We start from the raw sequence: 21,076 nt of genomic DNA, 5'->3' as shown, positions 1-21,076 counted from the left end.
CTCTATTAATAAAGAGAGTGGGAATGTGTGTGGGTATTCAGAGAGAAAACTGTGTGCTTGTGTGTGTTTGTGAAAGAGAGAGAGTAAACATGAGGTGCTTCATTTTGAGGATGTCTAGATTTTGGATAATGGAGCCCAAGGACGCTAATTAACATGAAGCATGGCATTATCTTACTATTTTACACACACTCACACACACACACACACACACTATTTTTTATGTACAATCAATGATTACTTTATAAGCAGTTACAGACTGTAGTCCATCTGTTGTTATGTACACTTTGTCACCTCATATCCCATTATATTAATCAAAAGGGACCCCCACTGGACCTCCACTGACCGTGTGTTATTTTGGAAGTGAGAAGAGAATATTGCTCCAACCAAAAATATAAAGCCAACAGCATCCTGTGATCAGAAGTTGTCTTTTGACTAAAACTAGAGGAAGATTAACACACACTGTGCATACAAATATAATAGCTCTATTATCCAACTGTACTACAACCAGTGCTAACAGAGTAAGTGTTACTAATAAAGAGGCTGATAATTTAAAGTGTTTAAATACTCAACAACACTGCTGCACCTGTTACAATCATACCAGAACATCACACACTATCATGTGCTATTGCAAGACTGACATCAGTTATCCATAACATGAGGTTAGTGAGGGTCCTGTGGGGTCCATTTTAACTGATAAATGGGATACAGGGGGGTGACAAAGTATACAGAGCAACAGCACTTCAGTTAGTAATGAGATACCCACGGCAGGTGTAGCTTATAGAATAATCAATAAAAGTACATACCACATAGCTGAACCTATTAAAGTGCTTGGTCAGTGTGCTTATATTATAATTTTTGAAGGTTGTACTAACAAGGCAGCACAGTGGCACAGCTTGTAGTGTCGGTATATATTTAAGTAAGGATAATATGTGAGCTCGTGTGGTGTAGTGGTAAGAGTTGTAAGAGTTCTGGGGGTTTGAATCCCAGACTGGGCTTACAAATACAGAAGGTGCATCACATCGCATGAACCTAGCCATTGGGGGAATACATACTGTATCAGCGCACACTTAGTGCCAGTCCCAAGCCTGGATAAATAGGAGGGTTTTGTCAGAAAGGGTATCCGGCTGCTAGGTAATAAAATTGTATGTTTATCCACTAGACTTACTAGTCACTTAATTAATTATGTTTTTATTGATTATATTTAAAGTCAGCAATTTATTTTTTAAACAAATCATTTCCAGCTATATACTAAATACAGTGGTACCTTGAAACTCAACATCAGTTGGTTCTGGGAGTGGCGTTGAGTTTAAAAGGCGTTGAGTTTTAAGGTATTTTTTCCCATAAGGATGTATAGGAAACCTGTTAATGGGTTCCGTGGTCCCGTGAAACTGTATATATTTTAGGCTAATGTAAAATAATGGGTTGTTTTTGACACTTATACACTGAAAATAACTCAAATATAATATAAAAACACTGAAATACAATTAAAAAACAGTTAAAAATCAATCAAAAATACAATAAAACCTGCTCTTTACCTTTAATACTTAATTGTTTGTTTATGCTTCTTAATCGTGGAGATGCTTGGGGGCGGCACGGTGGCTTAGTGGGTAGCACTGTCACCTCACAACAAGAAGGTCCTGGGCTCGATCCCCAGGTGGGGCGGTCTGGGTCCTTTCTGTGCAGAGTTTGCATGTTCTCCCCGTGTCCGCGTGGGTTTCCTCCGGGTGCTCCGGTTTCCTCCCACAGTCCAAAAACATGCCACCAGGCTAATTGGAAACACTGAATCGTCCTATAGATACCTAACCGCTAGATGCACAAACCAGTGCATTGTAGTGCCGGTCCCAAGCCCGGATAAAATAGGGAGGGTTGTGTCAGGAAGGGCATCCGGCGTAAAAATTGTGCCAAATCGATGCGCGGATCATGATCCGCCAAGAGCCGACCCCGCAACTGAACGGGACAAAGTCCAAGGAAAAGAAGAAGAAGAATCATGAAGATGCTAGACCTTGGAATACCATATTCCGTTCAGTAAAGGCGCATTCACATGAGAAGCGGCACATTAGCTTTTGCGCTGCTTTTTAACAATAAGCGTTTTAGACTCTCTAAAAAAAACGGATTCTTACAATTTCTCAGAACTCTGAGCTATAACACAAGTTTAACAGTGAAACAGAAGAACAATCCAGCTGAACACACAGATACATGTGTGGACGCTTTCAGAGTGAATCTGACTGTTATTCCACACAAATGCAGATTCGTCTCATGTTCGCATTTTGATGTCTTACTGCACCACTCAAGCCAAGCGCTGAACAAAGCAGCTAGTTGTTTTTTTTTTATTTTTGTTTATGCATTTTCTCCCTTTTAGTGCATCCAATTGCCTGATTGCATCATGCTTCCTCTCCACCAATACCGATCCCCACTCTGATTGAGGAGAATGAACAACATGTGGGCAGCATGCCGTATGCATCTTGCCACCTACACACCCTGACACCTCTTTTCTCATCTCTGTGCTGGTGCCATCAATTAGCCAGCAGAGGTCGTAGTGCATCAGTTATGAGAGAGTCCCTATCCGGCTTTTTAATATCCCACCCCTATCTGAACAACAGGCAAATCGTTGTTCATGTGGCCGCTCAGTCCAGCCGGCAGGCAGAGCTGAGACTCGATACATGTATTCGTATGCCTGAGTGGCATCAGCTGGTTATTTTTAATAAATATTTTTTAAAAGGAACTGAACACATTGAGTTTAATGGAAATGTTAAGTTTAAGGGTACACATTTCTTGATGAAGGGTGTTGAGTTTCAAAGATTTTGAGTTTAGGGGACGTTGAGTTACAAGGTACCACTGTATTATTATTGTTGTATGAAACAGTCTGACAGGCACATCAAACCATGAGAAAGACTGAATCTAAAAAACAATGTAACATCATAGAGATAAAGGAGGATAGTTACAGTAAGGAAAGAAGATGGGGAGTTTGGGCAGAGAATTCTAAAAACAGTTTCCCCTGAACTAGCAGGTATTCTATTGCATCATTAAAAAAGAGCACGCTTGTACACCCAACTGTAAATCAGCTTCTGCTCAGTTTACTTTCTATTTTTATCTTGCTATAAGTCTCTTTTATTGCTTGTTCTGAAGTACTTGAAACACTGATCTCCAAAAAGCATGGACAGTCTTAGGTTTAATTGAACAATAAAAAGTTTGTAGCTGTCAAATAAGACTAAATTTCTAAATAGAAATTTCTCTGCCAAACCTACACACTGTAATCCAGACCATGAGCTTGTTGGGCAACAGAGCAACACACACTATTATGTGAATTTTTGCTCCTTGTCGCTAATGGATTTGACCGATGTTCGAGATGCAATGCCATAACTTTAAAAAAATAATAATTTTCCATATTTTGTGACTTATACACTTGAAAAACAGGCACTGATTATTTGACCTTAAATTTTTTTTACATGGGCGGCACGGTGGCTCGGTGGGTAGCACTGTCGCCTCACAGCAAGAAGGTCCTGGGTTCGATCCCCAGGCGGGGCGGTCCGGATCCTTTCTGTGCGGAGTTTGCATGTTCTCCCCGTGTCTGCGTGGGTTTCCTCCGGGAGCTCCAGTTTCCTCCCACAGTCCAATAACATGCAGTCAGGTTAATTGGAGACACTGAATGAAGGTGAATGGGTGTGTGTATGTGTGTGGGTATCCCGTCCAGGGTGTTACTGTGTGCCTTGCGCCCATTGAAAAGCTGGGATAGGCTCCAGCACCCCCCTGCGACCCTAATTGGAAAAGCAGTTAAGAAAGTGAGTGAGTGAGTTTTTTACATGCCTAATGTTGCATTGTGGCATAACATTAAATGATATTTAAGCTCATTCGTTCAGTTATTGTTTGTTTTACCACTGCTTTACCTTGGTCAGGGTTGCAGTGGTCTTGATTTATTGGGCAAAAGGTAAAAAACACCCCAGACAGGTTTCCAGTCCATAACAGGCCAGGCACATACACACACACACACACACACAATTAGGGCTATTTTTGTAGCTCCAAGTGGTTTTACTGCATGTCTTTGGACTTGTGGGAGGAACCGGAGCACACAGAGGAAACCCACACAGACACAGAAAAAACATCAACCCAGGTCTTTCTTGCTGTCAGGCAACAGCGCTACCCACTGGGCCACTGTGCCACCCTTGGCATTTACAGCATTTATCTTTTTTTTATTCATAGCTTCTTACATACACCGACCAGGCATAAGATTATGACCACTGACAGGTAAAGTGAATAACACTGATTATCTCTTCATCACGGCACCTGTTAGTGGGTGGGATATATTAGGCAGCAAGTGAACATTTTATCCTCAAAGTTGATGTGTTAGATGCAGGAAAAATGGGCGAGCATAAGGATTTAAGAGAGTTTGACAAGGGCTAAATTGTGATGGCTAGAGGAGTGGGTCAGAGCATCTCCAAAACGGCAGCTCTTGTTGGGTGTCAGCAGTGGTCAGTATCTATCAAAAGTGGTCCAATGAAGGAACAGTGGTAAACCGGTGACAGGGTCATGGGCGGCCAAGGCTCATTGATGCACGTGAGGGAGCGAAGACTGGCCCGTGTGGTCCGATCCAACAGACGAGCTACTGTAGCTCAAATTGCTGAAGAAGTTAATGCTGGTTCTGATAGAAAGGTATCAGAATACACAGTGCATCGCAGTTTGTTGCGTATGGGGCTGCATAACCGCCGACCAGTCAGGGTGCCCATGCTGACCCCTGTCCACCGCCGAAAGCGCCAACAATGGGCATGTGAGCACTGGAATTGGACCACGGAGCAATGGAAGAAGGTGACCTGGTCTGATGAATCAGGTTTTCTTTTACATCACGTGGATGGCCGGGTGTGTGTGCGTTGCTTACCTGAGGAACACATGGCGCAGGATGCACTATGGGAAGAAGGCAAGCTGGCGGAGGCAGTGTGATGCTTTGGGCAATATTCTGCTGGGAAACCTTGGGTCTTGCCATCCATATGGATGTTACTTTGACACGAACCACCTACCTAAGCATTGTTGCAGACCATGTACACCCTTTCATGGAAACGGTATTCCCTGATGGCTGTGGCCTCTTTCAGCAGGATAATGCACCCTGCCACAAAGCAAAAATGGTTCAGGAATGGTTTGAGAAGCACAACAACGAATTTGAGGTGTTGACTTGGCCTCCAAATTCCCCAGATCTCAATCTAATCGAGCATCTGTGGGATGTGCTGGACAAACAAGTCTGATCCATGTAGGCCCCACCTCACAACTTACAGGAGTTAAAGGATCTGCTGCTAACATCTTGGTGCCAGATACCACAGCACACCTTTAGGGGTCTAGTGAAGTCCATGACTTTATGGGTCAGGGCTGTTTTGGCAGCAAAAGGGGGACCAACACAATATTTGGAAGGTGGTCATAATGTTATGCCTAATCGTTGTATGTTACCTAAATCAGTTCAAGCAATTGAGGGTTAGGGGCTTTTTGGTTTGGGTTAAGGGGCTAACAATGGCAACCTCACAGTGGTAGGGCTTGAACTTTTCTGATTTTTAGTATTGTACAATTACTGGTAAGCAAAAACTTAACCACAACAAGGTGTTAGTTTGTCAGATCTTTATTTATAGGTGATGCATGTTCATTTAAATGTTCAACTATGTTTGTTCCTACTCATAGTCAAGCATCTTTTTATGCTTTTTTATGTCTGCTTTAAGCAGTGTTTTAAATCCTCAAGCAGTGTTAAATAGAGTTAAAGCTCAATGTTCAGGCTATTTTGAGGAGTGACCAAAAATTGAAGTGCTTATCCGACTATCTGAAGGCTTTGGGCTTTGAAAGCCTGTTGGGATGGTAGCAGAAACCAAGCTTAAGACTTCACACACACACACACACACACACACACACTTTCTTCATAAAAAATTCTACCACTCATTTAGCTAACACACAAACACACCATGTTCTCTTAATAAGAGAAGCACAGTCTTTGCTGTTCTCCTTTGAGACTGTCTAGCCTCAAACCTTTTTTATATGCACACACACACACACACACACATGCATGCTGTTTTTTTTTTTCAGGTCTCTTACCACCGCTGCATAAGTGCAGATCAATGTAAGGAAAGAGAGTGAATGATGCTAATTTGACCTTCCTTGACATAAACGATCTCATTTACCTCGCTCGATAACCCAGCAGGCAAGCACTATCTCAGGCCTCATATGAAAATGTATTTGTGCATTATGTATGTGTGTGTGCGCGTGTGTACCTGCACCCAGTGAGCAATGACTAACACTCCTCATTTTTTTTTCACTTGCAGATACACTCTGCCACTGTGCCCAGGAGAATTTTCTAATTATTTGGGGGCAGAGTCCACACAGAAAAGGTATAGAAGAGAGCATGTCAGCATAAAGCTGGATTTCCAGGTGAGGACAAACAGATCAGCTGGCAGGAGAACGGTGATTAATACTGAGCGGGAGCATTTATAAACTAGAATCTAATCTGGTCATACAATATCAAATACATTCTGACAAGGTCATTACAGTCAGTGTAAATGCTCTGCTTCTGCTGATGTGGAGACGGTGTGTATTATGCTAGAATATTTTTCATTTCATTACCATCCTGTTTGGGCTTCTGTGTTCGGAGGCTTCAGATCAGAACTGATTCTTAAGACATGAGCAGGCATTCTGGGTTAGGAAAATAGCTAAGCCATCTTTAGATATACACAGATCAGCCAAAACATTAGGACCACCCTTCAAATATGTTGTTAAAACATCTCTGACATGGACCTAGATCTGGTCCTGGTACCAAGACACTACCAGCAGGTCCTACAGTGCATCCTGGTGCCATCTCTGCATCCTGGTGATCATCAGCATGATCTTATCATCTTGATAAACTGGATTTATTGGACCAGTCAACCAGTGGAGTTAGCACAGGCACATTTACTGACCTACACTGCAGCCTTACACATAAAGGGTTTGATGTACAGTGTGTTATCACTCATTCACCTTATAAACAGTATAATTTTACTATCATCCTCTGGCCAAATCTGCAATTTATGCCACAGTAGCCCCTCCGCTGTTGGGGGATCCCTGATTGCAGTTGAGATGGCTATATTGCAGCTCACGCCTCCTTCAACCCGCGTGCAGCCCTTAGCGGAACCCTTTTTCACCTATGCATTCTGCACAGGCGCATCTCTATCTGCCAATCAGGGTCCTTACACAGCATTTGAAGACCCCACTTACATAGTCCGGTCATCCCGTCCTAGCAGAACCGTGTCTGCTGCAGGCACTGCAAATTATGCCCGCTAGATGGCTCCCAGCCGACCGGTGGCAACGCCGAGTTTCGGACCGAGGAGTTCAGCCACCTGGGCGCCTTTGCATGAATGTGTCTTGGCCGCCCAGCAGCCTTTCAACGGTTTATAGCTTGTCCCTCCTCAGAGCACTGTTTCAAAAGGTCATAACGATTTAGCACTTAGCAAAGTCACTAATTTTTTTATGCCTGCTAATATCTGCCACACTCAACATGGGTATTACTATTAACTCCTTGGAACCCAACATTTAATATGTTCCTGACTGTGACATGAGCAATAGTTGTCATAGTTGACATTGTCATCCATATTTTTGTAGTCGTTTCTAGTGTTTTGGCTCATCAGTGTCACGAATCAAGCCTCTATGCTCCTGGAGTTTGTTTGTTTATGTGCCACGCCAATCTCTCCAGGACCACATGTTTGGAGAGTTTGTTTTCAGAGGCAAGCCATCGCCCCCTCACTATGATTAGTCATCTGCTAATTATCCACAGCTGCACCTTGTCTCAGGTAAAATGCTCATGGCATATAAGGGTGCAGTTGTGGATCATTTGGCGGAGACTATTTTGGTTTGGTATGGTATGCTCTTGACCAGTCCATGCTCTTGTTCATGCTTAGTGTTAGTCTTGTTCATGTTTAGCTTTAGCATTGTTAGCTTAGGGTTTCGGTTTGGTTAGGTTCATTGTTCATGTATGTTTAGATTAGCATTAGCATTTAGCTTAGGGCATTTGTTAGTGTGTCTTGTCTTGTGTAAATCCCTGTCTTGTGTTTTGTTATTATAAAACTTGCCCACCCCACTTGTCCTGTTAGTCCAATCAGTGTAAATCTAGATGTAGGAAATTAAGTGAATGCTAATGTATCAAACTACATTACTTTTTACCCAGATTCTGTGCTGCTTACAACAAATTTTGTGTCTTTAAACACTGGCTTTTGAGTCAAGGTTTCAGAAAGCAGATTTGCTGGTGCAGTTTGTTCATGGTTGACATACACTTTCTGTTTCCATAAAACATTAAATTATATTCCATGCAGCCTTTATCTGGCCTCATTAGAATTGTGTCAGCTGCCTTAGAATGTTAGCATAATAAATCTCAGTTAATTAACCAGTTTCTAATTTAAAACTGCAATGTGAATGTCACACATCAAATATTGTCAGACAAGGTCATTACTGTGAGTGAAAATGCTATTTTTGACATACTTTGAAAACAGTGTTACACTAGCATGTCTTTTATCTGACTAATTTTCAGTCTGAAGTGCTGTTTCTGACAGCTTTCTGTGCCCGACAGCTTTAAAATCAGCTCTTTGCTCTTACACAATGAATGAATGACTGATTCTGATCCACATTTTTTAAATTTCCCTCACTGACTGGCTTAGCGTCACTGCATAGATTACATCTTTCTGTTTTCCCTTGTAGTCAGCATTATGCAAATCCAAACGTTTTGCTTTCCTTTGACTGAAATTGCAAGTGCAGCTTTCCTAATAGTCCCGTAACGTTTTGACTATTTAAAAATCATGTATTATTTCTTACATTCACTTTAACATGTTTTTATTGCAGACAGTATGACTCCAATATATTTCATGTTTTGTCTAGTCAACTTCATTTCATTTGTTAATATATATCAATTTTTGCATTTCAGGCCTGAAACACATTCCAAAAAAAGTTGAGACAGTAAATTATTACCACTTGATAATGTTTTTTTTCCTTTTCACCACACTTAAAAGACGTTTTGGCACCAAGGATACCAAGTGATTTATTATTTCAGCTTTTATTTTGTCCCATTCTTCCTGCAAACACGTCTTAAGATGTGCAACAGTACGGGGTCGTCGTTGTCGCATTTCTCGTTTAAAAATTCTCCACACATTCTCTATTGGGTACAGGTCAGGACTGCAGGCAGGCCAGTCCAGTACCCATACCCTCTTCTTTCACAGCCATGCATGGACATCCCTGGAAAGAATGACGTCTTGAAGGCAGCATATGTTGCTCTAAGATCTCAGTGTACTTTTCTGCATTAATGCTGTCATTACAGAAGTGTAAATGACCTTTGCCAAGGGCACTGACACAGCCCCATACCATGACAGACCCTGGCTTTTAGACTTGTTGCTAATAAGTCTGGATGGTCCTTTTCTTCTTTGGTCCAGAGCACACAGTGTCCATTTCTTTCAAGAAAAGGTCTGAAATACTCATTTGCTTGACCTTAATACACATTTCCACTGTGTGATGGTCCATCCCAGATGCCTATGAGCCAAAAGAACTCTGCGCATCTTCTGGACATGGTTAACATAGGGCTTCTTTTTTGCACAGTAAAGTTTTAAGTAGCATTTGTGTATGTAACTCTATATTGTAGTGCTTGCCAAAGGTTGGCCAAAGTAATCCCTTGCCCATGTGGTTATATCAGCTATTGTTTAGTGACAGTTTTTGATGCAGTGCTGTTTGAGGAATCGAAAATCACGGGTGTTCAGCTTAAGCTTGCGCCCTTGGCCTTTACGCACTGAATTTTCTCCCGTTTTCTTGAATCATTTAATGATATTATGCACTGTAGAGGGAGAAATATGCAAATCCCTTCCAATCTTTATTTGAGATACATTGCTTTTAAACATTTCAATTATTTGAAACTGGAGATCTTCTGCCCATCTTGGGTTCATACTGTTTGCAATTAAATAAAGATTTTTTGTCTATTAAAAATAGGTTACAATATATTTTTATGAAGAAACAGAAATAGTAGAGCCAGTTTCATTCTCCACAGAAGATTAAACCTTTCTTAAAATGCTATGTTCAAAACCAACAAAAAATGGTTTGTGGTGGGATGTAGGAGGTGGATTTTTAATTTACAGTCTGTGCACCAAAGCTTTCATGCAACAAGGCGGGTCATATTAATGTAGGTTTTAAATCAGATACATGGAAAGGCCACTGAACATGATTTTCCCTAGTGTTTAGACCTCTCTTTAATAATTCAAGATAAAGACATGTAGTAATTATCGTTCTTGCTGACTAAGGCATTTGGGTGACACGGGTCTTTTAGCGTTCTATTAGTGTTTATCTTGGTTTTTCTGGGTTGAAGGACCCTGAAACCCTCACCAGGATAAAGCAGTTGATGGAAATAAAATTAAAATAACTTGTGGACTTGTATTACCATAGAAAGGAATTACTGGACTTAATAATTTGTTTAACATGGCTACATGGAGGTAGTGGACATTGTGTTAAGGGTAACAGCAGGCAAATTTCACTGGGCTGTTTGTTATAGTTACTTCAAAACCAATGATCAGAGAAGTGATACATGTATTGTGGAAAAAAAAATGCTGTTTTCAGATTAACATGGGGGCGGTGGGTAGCACTGTCTCCTCACAGCAAGAAGGTCCTAGGTTCAATCCCCAGGCAGGGCGGTCCGGGTTCTTTCTGTGTGGAGTTTGCATGTTCTCCCCATGTCTGTGTGGGTTTCCTCCAGGTGCTTTGGTTTCCTCCCACAGTCCAAAAACATGCAGTCAGGTTAATTGGAGACATTGACTTGCCCTATAGGTGAATATCTGTGTGTATGTGTATGTGTCTGCCCTGCGATGGATTGGCGCCCCGTCCAGGGTGTTACTGTGTGCCTTGCGCCCATTAAAAAGCTGGGATAGGCGAGTGAGTTAGTGAGTGATAAACATGGATTGATTTTTCAACCAATTAATCCGCATAGTAAAAACTACTTGTGTGGGGCCGCTCAGGTGGCGCAGCGGTAAGAACACACGCTGGAACCAGAGCTGGGATCTCGAATACATCATATCGAATCTCAGCTCTGCCCACCGGCTGAGGCTGAGCGGCCACGTGAACACGTGTTCAGGTGGGTGGGACTAACCCGGATGGGGCCTCTCTCTCTCTTATGACTGATGCAATTACGACCTCTGCTGGCTGATTGATGGCGCCTGCACAGAGATGAAAAAAGAGTGCACTTAGGGTGTGTCGCTCCATACACAACGCTAAGGCTGCACTGCACTCGTCAAAGTGTCGGTGATAAGATGCATACGGCATGCTGCCCACATGTCGGAGGGGGCGTGGGTTAGCTTAGTTCTCCTCAATCAGAGCAGAGATCGGCATTGGTCGAGAGGAAGCATGACGCAATCGGGCAATTGGAAGGGGGAGAAAAAGGGGAGAAAATGCATAAATAAAATTTAAAAAAAAATACTTGTGTATATCTTATAATACAAAAACAGCTTTACTTTAGGTCAAGACATCAAAGTAGCAGAGGAGAGCATCAACAGCATGTTAGACTTAGATGATAAATGGACACAGACTGATGAACAGAGTGTGAAAAACAAGAAGTCAAAGAAATAAGTGGAGAATAAAGAGAGATACAAGTGGAGAATATAAGGGATCAGCGGATAAATAGGAGGATTCATCTTTTTCTATGTATGAGAGGAGGAAATAGAGTGTGTGGAGGGGGCATGATCCTTAAAAAGCATATATAAAAGAAAAACAGGCTGATGGATGGTTGACTGTTTCCATGATAAGCTTCATTTCTCTCCGCAGCAGGGCAGATATAGAAAGAACAGATTTGTCACCCTATCTTTCTTAAGGTTTTTTTTCCCAATCAGGTCCTTGTGTGCACTCCCACTCTCCCTCCGTCTTTATAGAGGTGCCTGTCTCCCTGAGGCATGATCCAGAGTGACGCTCTTCCGTTTACACCCATCTATAATTCATCTCTAGCATAAAGCCTAAAACCAGCCTACCGAGATCAGAGCCAAGTCATACATAAACGCATACACACGTTTTGTGTTCCTGACGCCGGTATAACCGTGCCATATGAACAATTAGAATTTCTAATTTACTTAAAGTCAGCAGATGTCGAGTGAGCTTTGCTGTTCCTGTTTGCACGACAGGTGGTGGAGAAAAGGGAGGTCGAAATAAGAGCAAAAAGTGTAAATTACCTTCATAGATTTTCATACAACCTTTTAATCCCTTAACAGCAGATGCCGAGTTAAAGGTCAGCCTCTACTCCCTACAGCGCAGAAAACAACTCCATGTTTAATAAAATATGAGACCAGACTATTTAACAAACATGTCCGTAAGATATTTTTTGTCCTGAAAAGATATACCTGCAGGTGCAGACTGCACTCGTAAGGAACAAAAGGAGGACCAGGGATTGACTAGGGATTTTATTGTGTACTGTTGTACATAATGTACGTTGTTTGTTTGTCTCAGTTCTGGTAATGAGCTTTAAATAAATAAGGACGCACTTAATAAGTCACTGAGGGTATACAGTATGTACATGAAAAGTCAAAGCTCAAGCCTGTACATGATATACATCGATCAGCCATAAAATTTAAACCACCTCTTTGTTTCTACACTCACTGTCCATTTTATCAGCTCCACTTACCATATAGAAGCACTTTGACTGTAGTCCATCTATTTCTCTACATACTTTTTTTTAGCCTGCTTTCACGCTGTTCTTCAATGTTCAGGACCCCCACAGGACCACCACAGAGCAGGTATTATTTAGGTGGTGGATCATTCTCAGCACTGCAGTGACACTGGCATGGTGGTGGTGTGTTAGTGTGTGTTGTGCTGGTATGAGTGGATCAAACACAGCAATGCTGATGGAGTTTTTAAACACCTCACTGTCCCTGCTGGACTGAGAATAGTCCACTAACCAAAAATATCCATCCAACGGCACCCTGTGACCACTGATGACGGTCTAGAAGATGACCAACTCAAATAGCAGCAATGGATGAGTGATCATCTCTTGACTTTACATCTACAAGGTGGACCAACTAGGTAGAAGTGTCTAATAGAGTGGACAGTAAGTGGACACGATATTTAAAAACTCCAGCAGTGCTGCTGTGTCTGATCCACTCATACCAGCTCAACGCACACTAACACACCACCACCATGTCAGTGACACTGCAGTGCTGAGAATCATTCACCACCCAAATATTACCTGCTCTGTGGTCGTCCTGTGGGGGTCCTGAACATTAAAGAACAGGGTGAAAGCAGACTAAGAAAATTATGTAGCGAAATAGATGGACTACATCTATTATCCCTGATACTAGACTCTCCTCAGTGGGGGGCAGAAATTTTAGTGCTACAGCCTTAAGCTTTGAAAATTTTTTGCTTCAATCTCTTTGAGACTGTACGTCTGTTTATTCTCTTAAGTCTTTCTTAAAGATGTTTCTTTTCAATTAATGTTCCTGTTCTTCCTTTTTTATACAGTCATTATTATTATTATTAATTTTATTATTATAGTAAATTACCCAGCACTATTCCAAGGTTTCCTGCATTCTCAATGGTGTGAACCAGACAGTCCCAGAGTGGCAAGAGCTTGGTGTGGGGATATCTACTGGCACATAAACAAGATCTACAGACACAATCCTTCAATGGACTGTACAGCCTTTACAATTAAATTATTAAAGAGTAAGGAGAATAGAAACACTTTTCATATTGTATAGATATAAAAATTTATGTGGCCATTCATCATAATTTTATGTAGGCTTTGTTGTCAGGAGTGATAAACATATTTTGCTGTGCACTTCCCTAAACAAGCAAGAAGCTACAACCAGTCACACAGTCAATAGAATGTCAGTGTGAGAAATGAGAGAACCTTAAAGTCATTTCTCATGGGTATAATGACAGTGGGAGCCAGAAAAAGGTTGGGAAACTGGGAAGTAGTATCTACTAGGGGAGTGATAAAACTTCAAGATAAATGAATTTAGTCAGATTTTAGCAGGTAGCCACTGGCATCCAAGCTCCTGAAATTAGTATTTGACAGCTTTGTTAGGAAAGAAATTGTGATCCTATGCCACAATTATGCAGATCTACTAGAAAAGGCACGCTGTTAAGACTGATGTATGTTGCAAGTGTGGCCAAATGTTGTCAGATGGTAAAATGTAATCTGTCAATCTCCAAAAGAAAACATTTCTCTGAAATAAAAATGGAACACAGGTGATACTGTACACAGTCTTATATGTTCATGCTGCCAGCCTTTTTCCCTGGCAATCATTTGCTCTGTTTTCCAAGGGCCTAGTTGGTAAACAGTTGCAGCATTGTCCATAGGTTGCATTGCAGCTTCACAACTCATTTAATGGGTTCCACTGTCTGGTTCTTTGGTGAGCATTTGGGTTTTAACTTGGTGGTAGACTGAGTAGCTAAAGGATATGCACCCAAGCGCTCTTTGGTTTCTTCTCAGAGGTAATCCGTATTTTCCATGTTTTTTTGGAGATCAAGTGAAGTGCAGCATTTCTGCTTCAGTAATTCAGTGGTGACCTGGCTTCTCAATTCCCTAGCCTTGATACAGGCTGCAATTTTTGGTTTTGTTTGTTTTTATTTATTTTTCAATTGTTATTATATTGTGTCTTTATTTAATTACTATTTCTACTATTCCTTTTCAGTCACATAATAGTCCTGCCTTGGTTAAACCTCCTGCAGTTGGTTTCATCCCTTTAATATCTAACTTTGCACCTCTGTCATGCCCTGTATTTTTAATTAGAAGTCCTAATTCTTTAACGTACAATTAAAAAATCTAGTCTTTGTGGCAGCAATTAGGGAAAGTGGCTGGCACAGGGCCCTGATCCTAAGCACACCTGACACATATTGAATTAATTACTAAGTTCTAAGATCTTTAGACCTTATTGCAAAATGTGGGTGTCTGACCTTACTGTTAAGTGAGTAGTTGAAGTGAAGCAAATCCCTCCAATCATGTTCTAAAACCTTATTACAGTAGAATGGAAATCAGGGACCTATGGACTATGTAAAACTATCAATGCAAATAAAGGACACACAAAATGACCTGGATATATATTTTACCCACATACACTGGTCAGCCATAACATTAAAACCACCTTCTTGTTTCTACACACATTGTCCATTTTATCAGCTCCACTTTCCCTATAGAAGCACTTTGTAGTTCTACAATTACTGACTGTAGTCCATCTGTTTCTCTGCATGCTTTGTTAGCCCCCTTTCATGCTGTTCTTCAATGGTCAAGACTCTCCCTACTACCTGCACTACAGAGCAGGTATTATTTGGGTGGTGGGTCATTCTCAGCACTGCAGTGACAATGACATGGTGGTGGTGTGTTAGTGTGTGTTGTGCTGGTATGAGTGGATCAGCAATGCTGATGGAGTTTTTAAACACCTCACTGTCACTGCTGGACTGAGAATAGTCCACCAACCAAAAATATCCAGCCAACAGCACAACAGAAGATGACCAACTCAAACAGCAGCAATAGATGAGCGATTGTCTCTGACTTTACATCTACAAGGTGGACCAACTAGGTAGGAGTGTCTAATAGAGTGGACAGTGAGTGGACAATGGAATTTTAAAACTCCAGCAGTGCTGCTGTGTCTGGTCCACTCATACCAGCTCAACACACACTAACACAGCACCACCATGTCAGTGTCACTGCAGTGCTGAGAATGATCCACCACCTAAATAATACCTACTTTGTAGTGGTCCTGTGGGGGTCCTGACCATTGAAAGACAGAGTAAAATCAGGCTAAAAAAGTATGTAGAGAAACAAATGGACTACAGTCAGTAATTGTAGAACTACAAAGTGCTTCTATGTGGTAAGTGGAGCTGATTAAATAGACAGAGAGTGTAGAAACAAGGAGGTGGTTTTAATGTAATGGCTGATCAGTGTATATGTAACATTTATACATATTCACTGCAGAGCAATAATTACGCATTCGCTGCAGCTGGTTGAGAAATAGCTAATCACATTTGCAAATCCTGTGGTGTCAGGTCCAGGAAGAAATTAAGCAGCTTTACTAATGAGAATAAAGAACCATGGAGGAAAGTGCTGCATACCAGTATCTCTCTTTTTCTCTCAATGTTTCCTTATGTCTTTCCTTCTTCCTGACAATGTTTGTGCAATGCTGGTTTATTGAAAAAGTGCCAGCAATCATGGGCATCATAAGAATTCTCTTTGCCTGCTGTTCTTATTAGCGTCATCATTTAAACTAAAAAATGTATTACATAATTATGTACATTATACCGTTTACCACATATATAATAATTATAAATGCTGTAACAGGTCATACACCATGGCAACAAAACATTATATTGCATCAGCAAGGTCTCTCCCAGGCAAAGATTTCAAAGCAGACTGGGGTTTCAAGATGTGCTGTTCAAGCTCTTTAGAAGAAGCACACTGAGGACGGTAGATGCAGTAACCGGCCAAGGAAAATGAGTGCAGATGAAAGACACATCGGAATCGGAAGATGTCCAGCAGCTCAGAACTGGCAGAAAGCAGGTGGACCCAGGTACAACAATCTATTGTAGGCAGTTGTAGCCTAGTGGTTAAGGTACTGGACTAGTAATCAGAAGGTTACTGGTTCAAGCCCCACCACTGCCAGGTTTCTGTTGTTAGGCCCTTGAGCAAGGTCCTTAACCCTCAATTGCTCAGACTGCATACTGTCACTGTACTGTAAGTCACTTTGGATAAAGACGCCTGCTAAATGCCATAAATGTAAATGTTTAGAGAAATCTGACCAAAAGTGGTCTTAATTGAAGAATTGCGGCCAAAAAGCAATACCTTCGACATGGAAACAAGGCCGAGTGACTCGACTTTTCACAAAACAATTGGAACTGGGGTGCAGGAAAATGATAGGATGTGAGCAATGAGTCAAAATTTGTGCCCAATTCGGTCAAAAGAGCATTCTTGGCACTGATAATGGACAAAAAGGCCTGGCTTACAACTAATGTATTATTTTAGCCCAAAATATTTAATGGTGTTGTGGTAAAAAGCTCTGTGCAGGCCACATGAGTGTCTATACCAGTCAAACCATGTCATTCTGGACCTCAATTTGTACACAATGGCACCATTATCATGAAACTGCCTGGAATTTCTACTATCAAGACTATCAAGAAGTAAAAACAAACAACCAAAAATGCACCACTAAACTTCTACCCAGTGCAGCTTGAATACAACAGTAAATGTGTGTGTCTACATGCTCGTCCGCTCCTGCAAAACCTCCTCCCACAATTGTCTGCCCCCACCATACTTGCTTTATCCAGCTTGCATCCTGCCACACCCCCATAAGAGCTAGTCTTGCTGCAACCCTTAAAGTCGCGCATAAACTTTTCATACACTTAAAAGTATTTAACTGGTTGTACTATACCTATACATTGATGATTGCTGTTTGTTTATGTTCCAGTCTCTCTCCCTCCCAGCATAATGTATCTGCTGTAAGCATGATATAAGTGGCAGGTCTGATAGCAGCTTTAAATCATTGTGATACTGGGGGCAGAAGCTAAATGATAATATCAGAATCTTGGTTTCTGCCCTCTGTCATTTAAAGAATGAGGCAGAGGGTTAAGCAGTCAGCCAAAATGATAACAAAGCTTTTTCCACTTTAGACAGAGGATCGGGGGAGATCTCAAATCTAGATGTGCTTAAGGCTTTAGACAGGCTAAGTAGTGACCAAGACTCCATTATCTGTGTTCTGCTCCAGCAAGACAGTTATGCCCTAATTTACCAAGATCTCAAATGAAGAGACCCAATTTTCTAAATTAACCTAATAAATGTGTCATTTGTAAAAATAATTTATTGAAAAAAATTATTGTCATACATTATATTGCCGAAAGTATTCACTCAGGTGTTCCAATCACTTCCATGGCCACAGGTGTATAAAACCAAGCACCTAGACATGCAGACTGCTTCTACAAACATTAGTGAAAGAATGGGTCGCTCTCAGGAGCTCAGTGAATTCCAGCGTGGTACCGTGATAGGATGCCACCTGTGCAACAAGTCCAGTCGTGAAATTTCCTCACTACTAAATATTCCACAGTCGACCATCAGTGGTATTATAACAGTGGAAGTGGAAGCGATTGGTAGCCATGTAAAATGACAGAGGGGGGTCAGCGGATGCTGAGACTTCATGTTGCCTTCAGATTAACTCAAGAACAGTGTGTAGAGAGCTTCATGGAATGGGTTTCCATGGCCGAACACCTGCATCCAAGCCTTACATCACCAAGCGCAATGCAAAGCATCGGATGCAGTGGTGTAAAGCACGCCGCCACTGGACTCTAGAGCAGTGGAAACGTGTTCTCTGGAGTGACAAATCACGCTTCTCTGTCTAGCAAACCGATTGACGAGTCTGGGTTTGGCGGTTGCCAGGAGAACGGTACTTGTCTGACTGCATTGTGCGAAGTGTAAAGTTTGGTGGAGGGGGGATTACGGCCCATTAGTTCCAGTGAAAGGAACTCTTAATGCTTCAGCGTACCAAGAGATTACCAATTTCATGCTCCCAACTTTGTGGGACCAGTTTGGGGATGGTCCCTTCCTGTTCCAACATGACTGCGCACCAGTGCACAAAGCAAGGTCCATAAAGACATGGATTAGCGTGTTTGGTGTGAAAGAACTTGAGTTCTGACCTCAACCCGACAGAACACCTTTGGGATGAATTAGAGCGGAGACTGGCCTTCTCGTCCAACATCAGTGTCTGACCTCATAAATGCACTTCTGGATGAATGGTCAAAAATTCCCATAAACAAGTTCATATGCGAATGAAGGCAGACGAGCGAATACTTTTGGCAATATAGTGTACTTTTGATAGCCATGCCTCTGTTACAATAGACTTGTGTGATGGTGGTGGTGAAACTTACCACAAAGCTGATTAGTGGCTGAACAGAATTAGAACAATAATAAGAGTGTATAATAATAAGAGAATAATAAGAATCATACAAAGTGTGTGAGGCAAAAACCCCCAAAACAACAAACAAAAAATATCAACCACCCAAGGCGGGATTGTAAACAACACTGTCGGCATTGGGAGCAGACAAAGTACAGCATGAGCTAATCTGCTAAATGGCAAAAAAGCCTGGTAGCAAGAGAGAGAATGCTATGTGGAACTGTGACTAAGGCCTTGCACTAGCTACTCAATCCACCAATACACTGACACACAATCCATTGCTTCTTCATTGACCATAACTAATTAAAGGAAATAACAAAAGGACAAGGAACTGAAAAATCACACTACCCTTATTGTGATGATTTGCTCTGAATGGCGTCAGCCAGGTTCATGTAGTCTGGACAATAGCAGCTGATGCCAGTTCTCAAGCAGGCTTCCAAGTCTTTATCAGTAAGGAAGGACTGATATTTAGACTTAATTATTTTCATGTGGGAAAAGGCTGATTCACACAAGTAGGTTGATCCAAAAAATATGTGGCACATTGTGTTATGTCTGGATATTTTTCCTCAGCCAGCAAATTGCAAAATTGTCCAGCAGAGGCCCTTGATTTCATATGAATGTCAGATTGTATGATTAAAATTTCATCTTCAAGAGCAGATGGGTCCATGTGGAACAAAGATGCAGTTTTTGAACCACCAAATGGAAAGCACATGAATGTTGCAATCGGCTCAAGCAAACTAAAATCTCTAAAGTCTGCTATCACGTTCTAAATTTGTTTAATGCCCCCTGCTTCTGCTTGTAAGTTCCGTAAGCTGTGACGCTGCAACTTTGAGGGCAATAATTCCAGTTTTCATTTTAAAGCGTTCACACATTTGTCTTTGCCTTGCAGCTCTAAATTAAGCTCATTCAACATGTTGGTTAAATCTGTCATAAATGCCAAATCTAAGAGCCACTGTTTGTCATCTAGCTGGGCACATTCTCTACCGTTTAAAACATAAAGATAGTGTTTGATGTCTGGTAAAGCTTGGCTACGCACTCTTCACAAACATTGTAGGTTACAAAGGTGCAAAAAAAGCAAAAAAAAGGCGCAAACTGGCTACTGATGAACGAAAACTTTCTAGATTAGCGGTGCGGACTGAGGCATGATCTACCAGCGTGCACTTCAACGTATTGAGCACCTCTGGACTAGGCTATTCACTTGTAAACCTGCTTTGATATTTTAAATCATTATCATGGACAGAATACTTTACAATCGTCTCAAGAGTTAAGTAGCTAAGGGTATGGGCTATTAATTAGATTATTTAAATCCTTAAAAGGAATAAAAACATTAATGAATTTACATTTATTATTTAAAGTTTAGAGACTTTTTCCACATGAATATTGTCATATTTAATTGTATTATTATTCCACATATAAGGCAAATTTTATTTTGAAGACTTTATTAACATTCCTACAATTGGAACAGAGCTGGCAATAATGAATAAAGAATTATGGATTAAAAATTGAATAAGTGATTACAAATAAAAGACAGATAGCTTAATCTATCAAATACCAAATATCTGTAGAAATGGTCAGAAGTGCTAACGGAGCAACATGCAGAGTTCTTGCATTGACTACAAAGCAAAGTAAATGGAGTGAATGGATACATAGAAAATATTATATTTTTGGTGCTACACCTTGGTTAGCACTAAGAATTAAACCTGTCTTTAAAAAGTATAAAGTAAGAGAGAAAAAGAAGGAAAGGAAGGGTTAGGGTACAACACAAGAATAGATGAATGGATGGATGGATGGAAGGAGAGAGGGATGGATGGATGGATGGATGGATGAAAGGAGAGAGGGATAGATGGATGGATGTAAAGAGAGGTATGGATGGATAGATGGATTGAAGGAGAGAGGGATGGATGGGTGGATGGAGAGAGGGATGGATGGATGGATGAATGGAGAGAGGGATAGATGGAAGGAGAGAGGTATGGATGGATGGAAGGAGAGATGGATAGATGGATGGATGGATGGAAGGAGAGAGGGATAAATGGATGGATGGAGAGAGGGATAGATGGATGGATGGATGAATGGATGGAAGGAGAGAGGGATGGATGGATGGATGGAATGAAGAAAGGAGGTGAAGATAGAAGTATTGTGTATTTGTAAAGTGTGTTTTTGGGAAATAAATCAATTTAAAAACTTGTATGTTTTTAAGTTTTGGT

At 41.2% G+C, this 21,076-nt stretch overlaps 1 protein-coding gene across 1 annotated transcript in view; it reads left to right on the top strand.

Moving 5' to 3' along the window:
* Positions 1-21,076, top strand: part of chrm2a (cholinergic receptor, muscarinic 2a) — a 212,194-nt gene that overhangs the window by 108,704 nt on the left and 82,414 nt on the right. The window contains exon 3 of the mRNA XM_063003973.1: positions 6,288-6,393. The gene's annotated coding sequence lies outside the window, so the exon portion shown is untranslated. The remainder of the gene's footprint in view (positions 1-6,287; positions 6,394-21,076) is intronic.

The sequence above is a fragment of the Trichomycterus rosablanca genome, chromosome 1 (genome assembly GCF_030014385.1).
Source record: "Trichomycterus rosablanca isolate fTriRos1 chromosome 1, fTriRos1.hap1, whole genome shotgun sequence".
Classification (NCBI taxonomy): Eukaryota; Metazoa; Chordata; class Actinopteri; order Siluriformes; family Trichomycteridae; genus Trichomycterus; species Trichomycterus rosablanca.
This window is presented reverse-complemented; position numbering and strand designations above follow the sequence as displayed.